Source organism: Cyanistes caeruleus, chromosome 12 (assembly GCF_971803275.1).
Source record: "Cyanistes caeruleus chromosome 12, bCyaCae1.hap1.1, whole genome shotgun sequence".
Lineage (NCBI taxonomy): Eukaryota > Metazoa > Chordata > Aves > Passeriformes > Paridae > Cyanistes > Cyanistes caeruleus.
The window spans coordinates 2,892,004-2,904,961 of NC_141712.1; the positions used below are offsets into that span (position 1 = coordinate 2,892,004).

A 12,958-nucleotide genomic window follows, 5' to 3' on the forward strand; every position below is an offset into this window, starting at 1 on the left:
AGCATGTAATTAAAAACTTCCCAGGCTGCATATCCTGTTTTGGGGGAGCAGATATTTGAACTTTTGCAATGTTTGACATTTATTATTTTGATGGAATTTTCTAAAGGAAAGGCTCCCTTTCCCTTCCTCTTTTCTTTCCCACTGATGTAAAATATTATGCAGTTTGTTGACACAATTCCAAATTACGGGTTTAAAAAAACCCAGATAGATTTATTTAATCCCCATCTCATACATCTATCTTTTAACTGCACTTTCCAAAACTTTTTATGGCTGTTATGTTAGTATGGATTTAGTCTTTCAAGAATCTCATACAGCACAAATTGACTGCAGGCATACAAAATGAACTTCAAAAATCCTTTCACTGCACTACAGAAAAACCCAGTCATTGGTGGTGGGGCACTGTGTGGGTGTACACAAAGCATCAGGCAGTGTTTTTCAAGGACAGCAATCTGCACATTCTCAGCTGTACTTTATGATCTGCAGATTCAGAAAAACAATCCAGTATAAAGTCAAATTTCCTGGATTTTATTCACTAAAGAAGTGAGGGTAGGACTCATCAGGCCAGCATCATCTGGTGGGAGGTGCACTGGGATGCAATCTGGTGTACAGCTCCATGCCTGGAGTCACGAAAATCTCGGTATTACCAAGCTCATTGTGGAGTTCCACTTGGTGAGTAATGCCAAGGTATTGTGTTTCTGCTGCTTCAGTAACCTGAAATCAGAACTGAAAACCTGATGGAAAATTTTACATCACATATGACTAAGGGCCCTTGTTTTCATACAAACCCAAGGAGTCCTGTGATGTGACAGCTGCTCTGTTGGGTGCTCTCGTTTCCCTGCTATGTGTGAATTTGGTTATTCAGGGATTTTATCACTGGAGCAGTGCAGGGAGCTCAGGGGATTTTCTTTATGTGGTAGCAACACCCAAACAGCTCTCCAAACCTAGAGCCTTACTCTAAAAGAGACAGCACATCCTTGAGCCTCTAAAAACATTTCTTTAGTTCACATGCTTGTCTGTGTTCTACAGGGTCTCAAAATAGAAAATTGCCTTCTGTTTCCTAAGACTTAAGGTCTATAATTGTTCCAACACTTCAATACAAACCAAGAGAGAACTACTCAGCTGTATCTTACCTTCTACAGATAAAGAAATAGCTGGTGTTCTTGAATCTCTCTGGAACATATGCTCTGAAGGGTGCCTTGGAGCCCGTGGGAGGGTTTTGTACCGTAACTCAGTGTTTGGTGTGAAGTGTCGTGGTTTAAGCCCAGCTGGCACCCACAGCTGCCTGCTCACTGCTCCCCTCAGCCTCAGTGGGATGGGGAATGGAGCCAGGGAAAAAGTGGGCTGAGATAGAGACAGATTAGTAGGCCAGGAAGTGAAGGGAAAATAATAATAATGATAACACAATTTACAAAATGAGCAATGCATAATACAATTGCTCACCACCAATGTCCAGTCAGTCTCCAGGCACTGATGCCTGCCCCATGGCCAACTCCCCCAGTTTATGTGCTGAGCAGGATGTTCTGAGGTCTGGAATATCCCTGTGGTCAGTTCAGGTCAGCTGTCCTGGCTCTGCTCCCTCCCAGCTCCTTGTGCTCCTGCTCTCTGGCAAAGCACAGGAAACTGAAAAGTCCTTGACTTGGCATAGGAACAACTTAGAACAACTAAAACATCAGAGTGTTACCAACATGACAACTGCAAAGCACAGCACTGGACCAGGAGGAAAATTAACTCTCAGCCCAAAGCAGGACAAGGGGGGATCTGAGTCAGTGGCACAGCCAGGCCAAAGGATGCTCCAGGCTGGAGGGCTGCAGGTTGGCTCTGGTGGCACAGTAATTCATCTAAAACCCAGCAGGATTCATCATGACAAATCCCTTGTACAGACACACTTGTTTTCCCAGTGAGCATCTGCCTACCCTGCAAACATTAAATGCATTGTATTTATAGGCATTTTGTGTGGCACTTTGCTGTTTTTTTCAGGTGGAAGTGTTTTCCTTCCCATAATCACTGTGTTCAAGCTGATCCTGCATTCTTTGCTTGTTTCGTGGTTTCTTTTTTTAAACTTTCAGTTCTTAAATCTTAGGGCTGCCTTGGTTACCTTCTGTAAATGTGAGACTCCAGCAAAAGCACATTGATAGCACCTTTTCTCTGAGGCATCCGAGGGCCTTACTGTATTCCTTACCAGCCCCATCTTGGAGACTCAGTGTTTCCAGCTCTCACAGCATTTGTTGTCTTTCCCACTAACTCTTGCAGTATTTGTTGTCATTCTCACTAACCCATCTGCTGACAGTTTTGATTAGGCTGTGGTAGAACAGCAAGTTTTCCTGATTGCACAGAAAACCTTTAAAGTGTAGCCTGAGGCTCTGGGCACAGGAGGTTCTTTCCAGTTATTGCTTTTTAAACCCTTCAGCTTAGCTGGAGATGTTTCTCACAGGCTGTGTCTTGTGCCTTGGAAATGTATGGAGAAGGTACAGAGAGCTCCTTGCTGGTTTTGTTCTTAAACTGTCAGACAGAAAACTTAAGCTGATAATTTGGGGTTAAAGAACTGCCTATGGTTTCTGTTATGTTATGTTTGCATGTGTGATGTGTGGAAGGAGCACAGTGGTCAGTAGAGCAAATCTTCAGGCACCTGTGTGTGTGTCCTGTGCCAGCAGAATCTCCTGGTGCCTCACCAAAGGTACAAAATTCAAGCAAAATACAGTGATTTGTCCAAGTGATGGAAATGCAGGGCACAGATGTTGGTGAGCCTCATCTGTACACACATCCCCAAGCTGGGATGGAGTAATTCCTGCTGGATCCATGGGGTTTCCTTTTGCCTTCACTGAGATCAGTTATGACTCAAGAAGCAACAGCTCAGACATGAGTTCAGGTCAAGGACTGTCTCTTGGGGATGGCAGCATTTCAAAAACATTCATTTTCTGCTTGGAGTGAAGGCAAATTCTCCCATTTCTCTAGCAAAAGTGTGAAGCAGACACCAAACAGATGTTCTGCTTAGAGTGTTGGTTTATCTCAGTGATTTTCCCTCATGTGAACAATGTCAATTCTTTCCTTTCTATATTTTAACACTATGCTCCTGACTTCTTCAGAATGAAACATACCTTGAAGAAAACCTTTTTCAAAAGCTTTTTTAAAACCATTTTTACCTTTGTGTGAGCATTAAACAGCTGCTAAATGGCTTTTGTGTTCCATAGTTGAGGCAGCTGTTTCTGTGGTCAAAACCTGGCCACGTTTTGCCTTTGCCCATGTGTCAATGTAAGTGGGATTTTCTGGACATTGTGGAGAATTTCCACGTGTTTGTGGCTCATGTAATCAGGTAGCATCTGCTAAATGTAAATTCAATGGTGTTGTTGGAATTGTGGTTTGACATTCGTGGGGAATCCCAAAGGACCTGCCAGGACAAAAATGTGTCTCTTCTTATGAGGGATAGTGCAGGCCCAATGAAGTTTTGCAGAATTGCTTTGAGGACCCATCATTAATAAATCACCTAACCCAACACAGTGTATTTGCACTGATATGAAAGTGGAGACAGCCCACGTGAGGGTCAGTACTGGGAACAGCAGAAATATTAAGAAATAACTTTAAGAAAGCAGTGTTGTGTGACATGTCAGTAATGTAGCACTGTGGATTGGAGCCCTCCATTTCTCTACCCATTTTCCTTTTGTTCTCAAGGCTTTTTGTTCAGATTGGGGCAGATGACAAGCACACATTAAAACTAATTCAGCCTTCACACTATGAATCTCTCTGCTGCTGTGGTGGGAAGTGACTTTTTCCTCTCTTGCAAACACATGGAAATGCACAGCAAAACCTTTACAATGTATGCAATTTAACAAATATTGCTGTCAAAAGCCACCTTCTGTGGCAAAATAATACAAGACAGCATGACCAGTGCAAGCCAAAAGAATATATTGAGGAAACCTTAATACTGAAGACAACTAAGAATTTCAGAAAGAAAGAAATTTCTTGTGATTAATCAAGGATCTTATTCTCTGGCTTGCACCTCATTTCCATCAGTATAATAGACCAGAGCTCTGTGGAGTTACTCCTGATTTATAACAAAGCCAGAGGACTAGAGTAAGTACCAAATAGGTCACATTCTCTGCTGATTGCTGCCTCACATCATGACTGCCTGACATCTCTGCTGGCTTTAAAATACTTTCTGTTTCATGTAGGAGCTTTTTATACCATTTGTACTTGCTGTGTAGGGGAGAAGAAAATTAATTGCAGTCTAAATTAAATCCCTTTGGCATGCATTTAGATGTGACTAAGAGGACTTCTAAAAATATGTTAACTAACATGCTTTATTGGGAAAAGAAAATAGAACATTTTAATATGTGCTTGCAGGTAAAGGTGATCTACAGACTGAGTGTGCCTTTTTGGGATCAGCTCAAGAAATTAGAATATTATCTAGTCTGTCACCTCTCCAGTCTTTGACAATGTCCATCATGTGCTACCTAAGGTGGTGTAAAACCACCTCTTGTCCTTTGTGGTCCCAACACATTTTCTGTGTTGTAAACATTGACAAGTGAGACGTGGTGCACCTGATTTTGCTGCTCTCTGCCATTAGTAAACCACAAGCAGATACTCAGTTAGTTTAATGCACTTTTTTGCTGGGAAGCTGACAAATCTCTCCAGTTTAACTCTCTGTAGTATTTCCAGCAGATGAGGGACCTGCCCTTTGCTGTTTGGAGCTTGTGTGCTGGGACAGTGAACACCTCAGGTACCACAGGTCCCAGGATAGGAGCCCCAGAGCAATGGACCAGCTCAGGAAATGCGTGCACATGAATCAAGTGCAGGGTCCTGCACCCAGGCCAGAGCAACCCCCAGTGTCAGAACAAGGCAGGGGATGAGAGGATGGAGAGGAGTCCTGGGGAGAAGAGCTTGAGGTGCTGGTGAGGAAGAAGCTCAAGGTGAGCTGTGTACCTGGAAGCTGGAGAGCCAGCCCTGCCCTGGGCTGAGCCCAGCGTGGGCAGCAGGGCCAGGGGGACTCTGCCCCTCTGAGACCCCACCTGCAGAGCTGCCCCAGCCTGGGCCCAGCACAGCAAGGACCTGGAGCTGCTGGATCAGCTCCAGAAGAAGGTTAAAAAATAATCAGAGGGCTGGAGCACCTCTCCTGTGCAGAAAGGCTGACAAAGTTTGTCTTGTTCAGCTTGGGGAAGAAAAAGCTCTGGGGAAGCCTTATTGTGGCTTTTCAATACCTGCAGGAAGCTTGTGGAAAGATGGGGATAGACTCTTTAGTAGGGCCTGTGGTGACAGGACAAAGAGCAATGGTTTCAAACTAAAAGGTGTGGGAAGTTTTTTGGGGTGAAGGTGGTGGAACAGCAGAATAGGTTGCCCAGAGAAGTGGTGGATGCCCCTTCCCTGAAATGTTCAAGGTCAGATTGGACAGGGAATTTCTGAGAAATTTGATCTCATTGAAGATGTCCCTGATCACTGCAGGACTCAATGGCTTTTAAAGGTCCTTTCCAACTCAAATCATTCAATGATTCTATGAATTCTTTTTATTGCAAATCTGAGACTTATCAAGAAATTTGCCCTTATTTACCATTCCATATCATCTGAATGCTTACATGAGGATAATCTTCTCTTTACTTCTGATTTATGTCCTGAAAATTTAGACTTACATTTTCCCCATTTTTCTGACAAGCAGAATCATTTTAACATAAAGGCTTAAGTACAGTAGCAGCTTAAACCACCAGCCTAACAAGTTTAAAGTATCTCCCCTAAAATGAAGGTCCTGAAATCACCCCCACTCCCATATTAAAACACTCTCTCCTTTTGACTTTACAATTGGCTAAGGAAAAACATTTGCTCTTCAAAAATATGTTGGGAAGTTTATCTATAGAACTAATGATAGAACAGACCACGTTTCTAAAATAGTCTCCTTTTAGCCTGCTTATCTCTCCCCTGACATTTCTTACTGAGCATCAGTGAGCAGGCAGCTTTGTACTGACATCTGAAAGCAAGGCTCCAGCAGCAGCGTGCAAACGGCTGTGGAACAAGCAGTCACATGGTTTCTATATTTTCTCTCTTTGTTTACTGTGTTCATAATGCCAAATGGCAAATTAAAAGAATGCCCTAATCCCAAAGAGTGAGGCATGGTATTTCTCCTTCCCACATGGATGGTTGTGATTATCTTTGGGGAGGGAAGGCATTTTATATTTGGGGTTTTTTTTCTAATATTCTGTTCAAGTCTTCTCTCTGGTAATGCAAATAATTTGTGAATTTGTTAGTATAAAAATGATGTGATTTATAGAAAGTGAATTATTATAATGAAATGTTTGACTAGATTTACAAAGATTGATATGTATGGTCTGCAAAAACTTTGAATGTAGGAGAAGACACAGGAATGCCCCTTTTTCGAAAGGAGCTGGGAGGTTGGTGTTAATTTGCTAAGTTGTGTTAAGAACTGCAGAGAAGAATGACATCTTTGGTCATATTGTCTTTTTTCATCTTTTACTGCTGTGGTCACAGAACTGAAAAATTCTGGCTGCTCACCTTCATCTTTCCCAAATGCCAGTTTTTAAAATGTGTTTTATGACACACATGGGATTACTAGAGCAGTAGGAAAACTTCTATCAGCTACTGCTAGTAAAGGGCATGTGACGTTTAAAGTCCAATTAAAAAATATTTAAAATACAGGGAAAAGAAACAGAATGAGGTGTGGAGAGAGAATTCCTCTGTCCAGTCTGAATCTGTCCCTCATCTGCCCCTCAGAAAAAGGTGATGGGAACACAAAATCAGGCTCCAGCTGAGACCTCCAGCTCCTGCCATTGCTGGTAGCAAGGTCCCAGGGACAGAAATCTGGGATTGCATGGGGCTACTGGGTTTTTCCATCCAGTGACCTCCAGGTGCAGTGCTCCAGTCTGACACCACGAGTGAGGACATGACAATCACAGGAGAAAAGGGATATGGATAAAAACACATTTTTGATAGACATGGGCAAAGCATATGTTGGTCGTAATAAGAATTTCTGGGTTTTTTTAAGCAATATGACCTTAAGAATTTTTTCTATATTCAACACTTATAAAGTTTACAGAAATGGATGCATCTGAAAGTAATTTTAAGGAGAAGGCAAATTGGTAGCAATTTGTTATTTAAAGAGGTTCTGCTAATGTTTTCTAAGTAGCCTTTCAAGAAAGATCCAAAATATCTCTAGAAATACTTTTCCACATTCATTTAATATCTATTTCAGTGCACAAAAGTCAACTCTGCACTCACACTTGGACAGTTATGCAATCCAATCACACTTTTAGCTCACAGAAACATTTTAAAATTGCCTTTAAAAATATGTACTTTAGTTTCACTCTATGAAAAATAGCACAGTTGTATTTCAATGATATTGTTTCTCAGAATTCAGAAGAGGACAGGTGGGGAAAATAATAAAAGACTGGGAATAAAGTTCCAGCAGAGGTTACACAAACCTGGAAAGAGTTTTCAGGGCTATTGACATTCTCAGCATTGACTTTAAGGGTCCAAGGAGCTGCTGCAAAGCACAGCAGCAATAAAATGGCAGTGTTCTGTGCAAAGTCAATTTAAGTACAGATTAATGAGTCACTGAAGCACCTATGAAATGGCAGATGGTGCTTATGGCTGGGAAGGAGAATTTCCATTTGTTATTCTAGCAGAGGGCAGTTACTGAAGTCAAACTGGTTGTTAGGAATTAAAAGGCAAATAGAATCAGTGGCATTTATTTTGTTTTGGTTGCAGGCTCCATAAGATTGATCAGGAAGAGAAAATTTAAGGGGACTTTTTTTTTTTTTAATAATTTTGATGCCTTCTCCAAAATCTCCCTGTGCTTTATGAGACCCCAAGAGCCCACTGCACTTTGTTTTCAAAATGTATTTAAAGTGAGTGACTCCAGTCAGCAACATTTATCCTTACAAATGTAGGATATTGTATTTGTTTTCCACCATTCACAGTGCAAAGGTTATAAAGTAATTGCAGACCTCAAGACAGGCTGGGTACGTAAAAATCTTCTTTGAAAATGTAGCTGCTGACTAAAATCTGAGAAATTACAGCTTCAAGTAGTAAAGAATATATTTGGAGACCTTCAGAGCCTTCTAGAATGTATTCTCTTGTAGCTCTCCTCTCCTCTGTGAACTCACCTCCATTATCCCACTTTTTTATTTTTAATGCACAAGGACCAGGAACTCTTTTGATGTGGAAGAAGCAGGAACACTTTGGTGCTTTATGGATGCCTGTTGCCCATGAGGGACCCAGCTCATGCAATAGAAGAGAGTATGAACTGTGATTTCTTGGAGCTACCACCATTTGGAGCAACAAATTCAGGCCCACATTTTCAGGAGGGTTTTTTTTTATTATTCTTTGATTTTTTTTAAAAAAAATGTTTATATGTTTCTGATTATATTTTTCTTGGAGGAAAAACATTTTCCAAATACTCCTTTTAAGCACTGAGATAATTCTTTTAAGTAAATGAAGACCAGACAAAGCTTTTATAGTCCCTTACTTACACTGAACTTCCATTCTTGGTCTGTTTTAAAAATGTTATCAGTATAAAAGATTTTTTGGATATAAAGCAAACAAGAGGCTGCTCAAGACAGAGATATTAAAATCAATATATTTTTATTTGATACTAGTGGCTTTTTCATGTATTTCCTGGATACCAGCCATAAGGACCTGGAAGACTAGAAAGAATTGGGAAGCTCACAGCAAGTGAGATTGAAAGTTTTTCTTTATTATTTATTATTATAAAGCTTCTCTATATTATTTATTATTTGAAAGGTCTCCTGACAGCAGCACCAGGCTGTGGAGTGCAGGTGAGCCAGCTTAGTCTGCTTGGCTCACTCCTGCTTTACAGTGGTGTCATTTCATGGACTTGGATGGTGCTACCAAACTGGAAATGAGAGGAGAACAATAATTGTGTAGTCCTGGGTTTTAGGGCAGCATAAGGAACATTGAGACTGAGCCACCATACCTTTCAGCTTCCTTCACACATTCTAATGAGTTATATTGTTAATAACAGCATAAAAACCTAAAAGATAAATTATCTTCTTAATTCAGACAAAATCAATTGAAAATAACCAGAATGATGCATTCCCTTTCAGCAATATAACCAATACCAAACTCATTCAGCACCACAACTCCCTGAAAATTAGTCCTGTTCTTCTGAAGTTGATTGATAGGCACTAGAGCAGACCTTAGTCCTCCTTTCTCCTCTTTCTAATCAGAATAATTGGGGTTTTTTTTATTTGCACAGTGCCCCTAAGCACAGAACAGGAACACTCCTACACAAGGGAAATGTTTGCATAGGTTAAAAACTTAAACACAACATAGTGTGTTTAATCTTCCCCTTCAGTGTGACCCCAGTGGCTGAGGTCTGGCTGTACTTCAGGAAATGTCCAGACTCTTTCTGGCACCAGAAAGGATAAGCCCCAACTGTCATAGAGGATTTAATCTTGAGTAGTGCTGGACACTGACAATGTCCACCAAGTCACCTGGCATCCAGAATGTCCTTGTGTCAGGTTTCTAATCACAGGTACCTGAACTCATCTGCCTAATCTGGAGTTTTTAATGTTCAGCAATGAGCTCTGAACCAACCTGTAATGTTTGGGTTTGGTCTGAGCTCCTCAGCTCTCAGTACCTGGTACAGGAACCAGGCACAGTCAAGTTTCTTCTTCTTAAATAAACTCCACCTAGCAGGTTATTGTAGTTAGAGATGGTCAGAATAAAAGCTGAGCAATAGATACCCCTGCACTTGTGAAAAATTTTGCCTCAGGCTAAGTTTATGGTTCATGATCATGTGAATAATTACCATCAACCTTGAATCAGGTCTGAATAAAGTCTCAGGGTAATTAAACAGACGGGCAGATTTCACAGGTGGCTGCTCAGGTGACAGCATTCTGCACTTGTAAAGGTCATGTGGAAGAAATACATCTCATTCCCAGCACTGCAGAAACAAATGTTTCTAAAATCCCTGCCCATCAGATGACATGAGGAAACAGAGAATGCTTGAGCTGGGAGACTGAGAGGTGTTGCATTTTCATAATTTGTTTTTGATGTTTTCCACTAATTACATCCTAGGCAAAAAGCATAAAGGAAAATTCTGAATGGTGTCACAAACATATCATCCCATTTAATAATATAATGCCATTAGCACTCCTTGATACAAATACACCATTACTTACTCACTGCTATGACATTACTGGTATATTGGGTACCAATATAAAATATATTTCTCAGATATGGGGTCCCTATTTGTATTAAAGTGACCTGCAGGAAAGATAGGTTATCCCACATGAATTTTAAGTTACCTCCTTTTATTTACTCCCTAGCTGAGTTAACAATTCTGTGCATAGTGAGCAGTGAGAGAAAAGCTCAGGCCATTCCCACTCCTCTGAATGAAGGAAACAGGGGTTTAACCAAATCCTGGATAAAACCCTACATTGTACATTTGTATGATGCCTGTCCAATGAAAAAAGGGTCAAAACAATACAGTTGTTTCACCACCCAGTAAGAAAAATTAGGAAAATAACCAGTGTCTATTTGCTGTATTGTGAACCACCACGGAGAGGAAAAAGAATATGAATAATTGTGGGCTGCTCCTATAACTCTTTGTAAGGATGAAGAGACCTCAGAGGAGTGTTGTAAATCTGTCTGTAATATCCAGAAGGTGTGAAGAGGACGGAAATGGAGGCTCTGCTCCTTTGGTGCTGACGTCACCACACAGGCAGAAATACCAGTGACGTTCCCTGCGATGAATCTTCCCCTCTTGGGAAGCGTGGTATCCAAGTGAGACAAAGCACAAACTCACTCCTGCAAAACCAGAGAGTGGCTGGGCTTCAATATTCTGTCAGTGCACGGCTGTGAGGTTTCTCTGAGTCTTTGGAAGCCTTTGTTATGATCTCCTACAGTGTTATCACCTTATTTTCATAATTTTCTGCTTTTCTGGGACATTGCCTTTGTCATCCTGCACGCTTTTAGATCTAATTATGGAATAAATGCAATAATAAGCTGGCTGTGGATAGATGTGTTATAAGATTGTAACAATCCAAATCATAGCAAGGTTTCTGCTCATGGTTCAAACTCCCAGAGCAGGTTCATTGTGTACTTTAGGGACAAAACCAACTCACACCTTTTATGATCCAGGAAGAATATCTGTGGTACAAAGGACTCTTTTTGTCCCCTGTTCCTCTTAGATCACAGTGTTACAATCCAAATATCTCTTCATTATTCCTGTGAAGGTGTGTCTTGTCGGATCACCCTAAATTTCTGAATATTTGGGTTTAGCTGGCCCTTGCTGAGCCCTCAGTTTGTTCAGAGAGCCCAGAACTAAACCTGTCCCTGCTGTTTCCCAGCTGGCGTGGATCAATCAGCATTACATGGCAGTGCTGGGAAACTGCAGCCTTGCCATGAGTGAGTCTGGCTGGAGAGAGAGGGGGGGAAACCTGCACAAATGGGATTTCCCACAGGGATTGCCCCCAGATGAGGAACAACACAGCCAGGCCTCCCTTCCTCTGCCCCTCTTTTATCTCCAGGCAGCTGGCACCTCATTCCAGCCCTCTGCTCTCCTCTTGAGACTTGCTTTGCATAAAAATACAAAAGAGAAGTACAGAGGGGGTCCCTCTGTATTCCATTCTGATCTCACAGCAGCGTGAGTTCAACTCAGTAGAGTAACTCTTGATTCAGGCCATGATTCACCCCCTTTCTTGAGTAGACATCCAGTTTTAGGCACATGAATAAGGCAACGACTCATAGGAGGATGACAGCCCTGTAGTGGATTTTTTTATTGGAAGGGACTTTCCATCTTTAGAATGGAGCATAGCTGGGATCACAAATCTGTATTTAACAGTAAAATCTTATTTCCTTATTTTAATGCTAATAAAATAAGTTTAAAAATGAATGCTGTTTTATTTCTTGTCAGGAGCCAAGCCTATTGTAATATTCTACTACTTCTCTTAGCAGGGACTTCTGTTGCAATTCCTCCCTGTGAGGGTGCTGAGGCTCTGGCACAGGGTGCCCAGAGCAGCTGGGGCTGCCCCTGGATCCCTGGCACTGCCCAAGGCCAGGCTGGACAGGGCTTGGAGCACCTGGGACAGTGGGAGGTGTCCCTGCCATGGCAGAGGTGACACTGGATGGATTTTAAGGTCCCTCCCAACCCAAACCATTCTGGGATTTTATGATTGTTTAATTTTTATGCTGCAGGTGGAGTCCTACAATATCTACTCTATGGAATCCTAAGGTATGTGTCACAGCAAAGATATTAATAGAACAAACTGCTTCTATTTTCAGGTATGGAAAGGAAGTGATCAATAAGTGGGCAGAAAATTTTATTTTAGGCACTCTGAAATGAAACAAAAGAACATAGCTAGAAAACTTTTTACGCTATTTTAATCTTCTGGTTTGCTTAGAAATAACTAAAAAAAAAATCAAAATACATTAATGGAGTAAGATGCAAATAATATGTTAATATGTTATTAAAATACATATAGTTAGCCTTATAAAATAATAAAAGAATTAGCATATACAGCACCTAAATAAGAAATAGGGAGGATTCCTGCTTACTCCCCTGGCAGTGAGTATCCCACTGGGCCCACACCTAGTGGTAACTCTGCTCATTAAATTTACTCTTGGACCCTTCAGTCAAAAGAAAGAGTAAAGGAAAGAAACACTGACTTCTTTCTAGAAGGCCTAACTCTTACCTACCATGGTTCTGGATTATTTTTTTCATTTACATCTTCAAAGAAAATGTTCTTTCTTTCTAAGGCTCAGAGTTTTAACTAGAAAAAATAATCAGCCTTGAGCAGAGGTGTCTGCATTTGTCAGGAATCTCATTACAGAGGGGCTGAGCTCCCCTGTGCCCTTGGTGCTGTGCTGGGACCTCACTGTGACACTCCCAAAATGAGACTGATGATGGTGACAGTAAAAGATTTCAAAATCATTGAAAATTCAGGGAGTTAGAAAGAAAGTCAGGCTTGGCAAGCCCTGGGAAAAGTGTTAAAAG

At 41.2% G+C, this 12,958-nt stretch overlaps 1 long non-coding RNA gene across 1 annotated transcript in view; it reads left to right on the top strand.

The window, feature by feature from the left end:
- LOC147650811 (uncharacterized) overlaps window positions 1–11,857 on the top strand; it is a 13,859-nt gene extending 2,002 nt beyond the window's left edge. Inside the window, exon 2 of the long non-coding RNA XR_015275435.1 lies at window positions 8,139–11,857. This is a non-coding gene — a long non-coding RNA (uncharacterized LOC147650811). The remainder of the gene's footprint in view (window positions 1–8,138) is intronic.
- The last annotated feature ends 1,101 nt before the right edge of the window (window positions 11,858–12,958 follow it).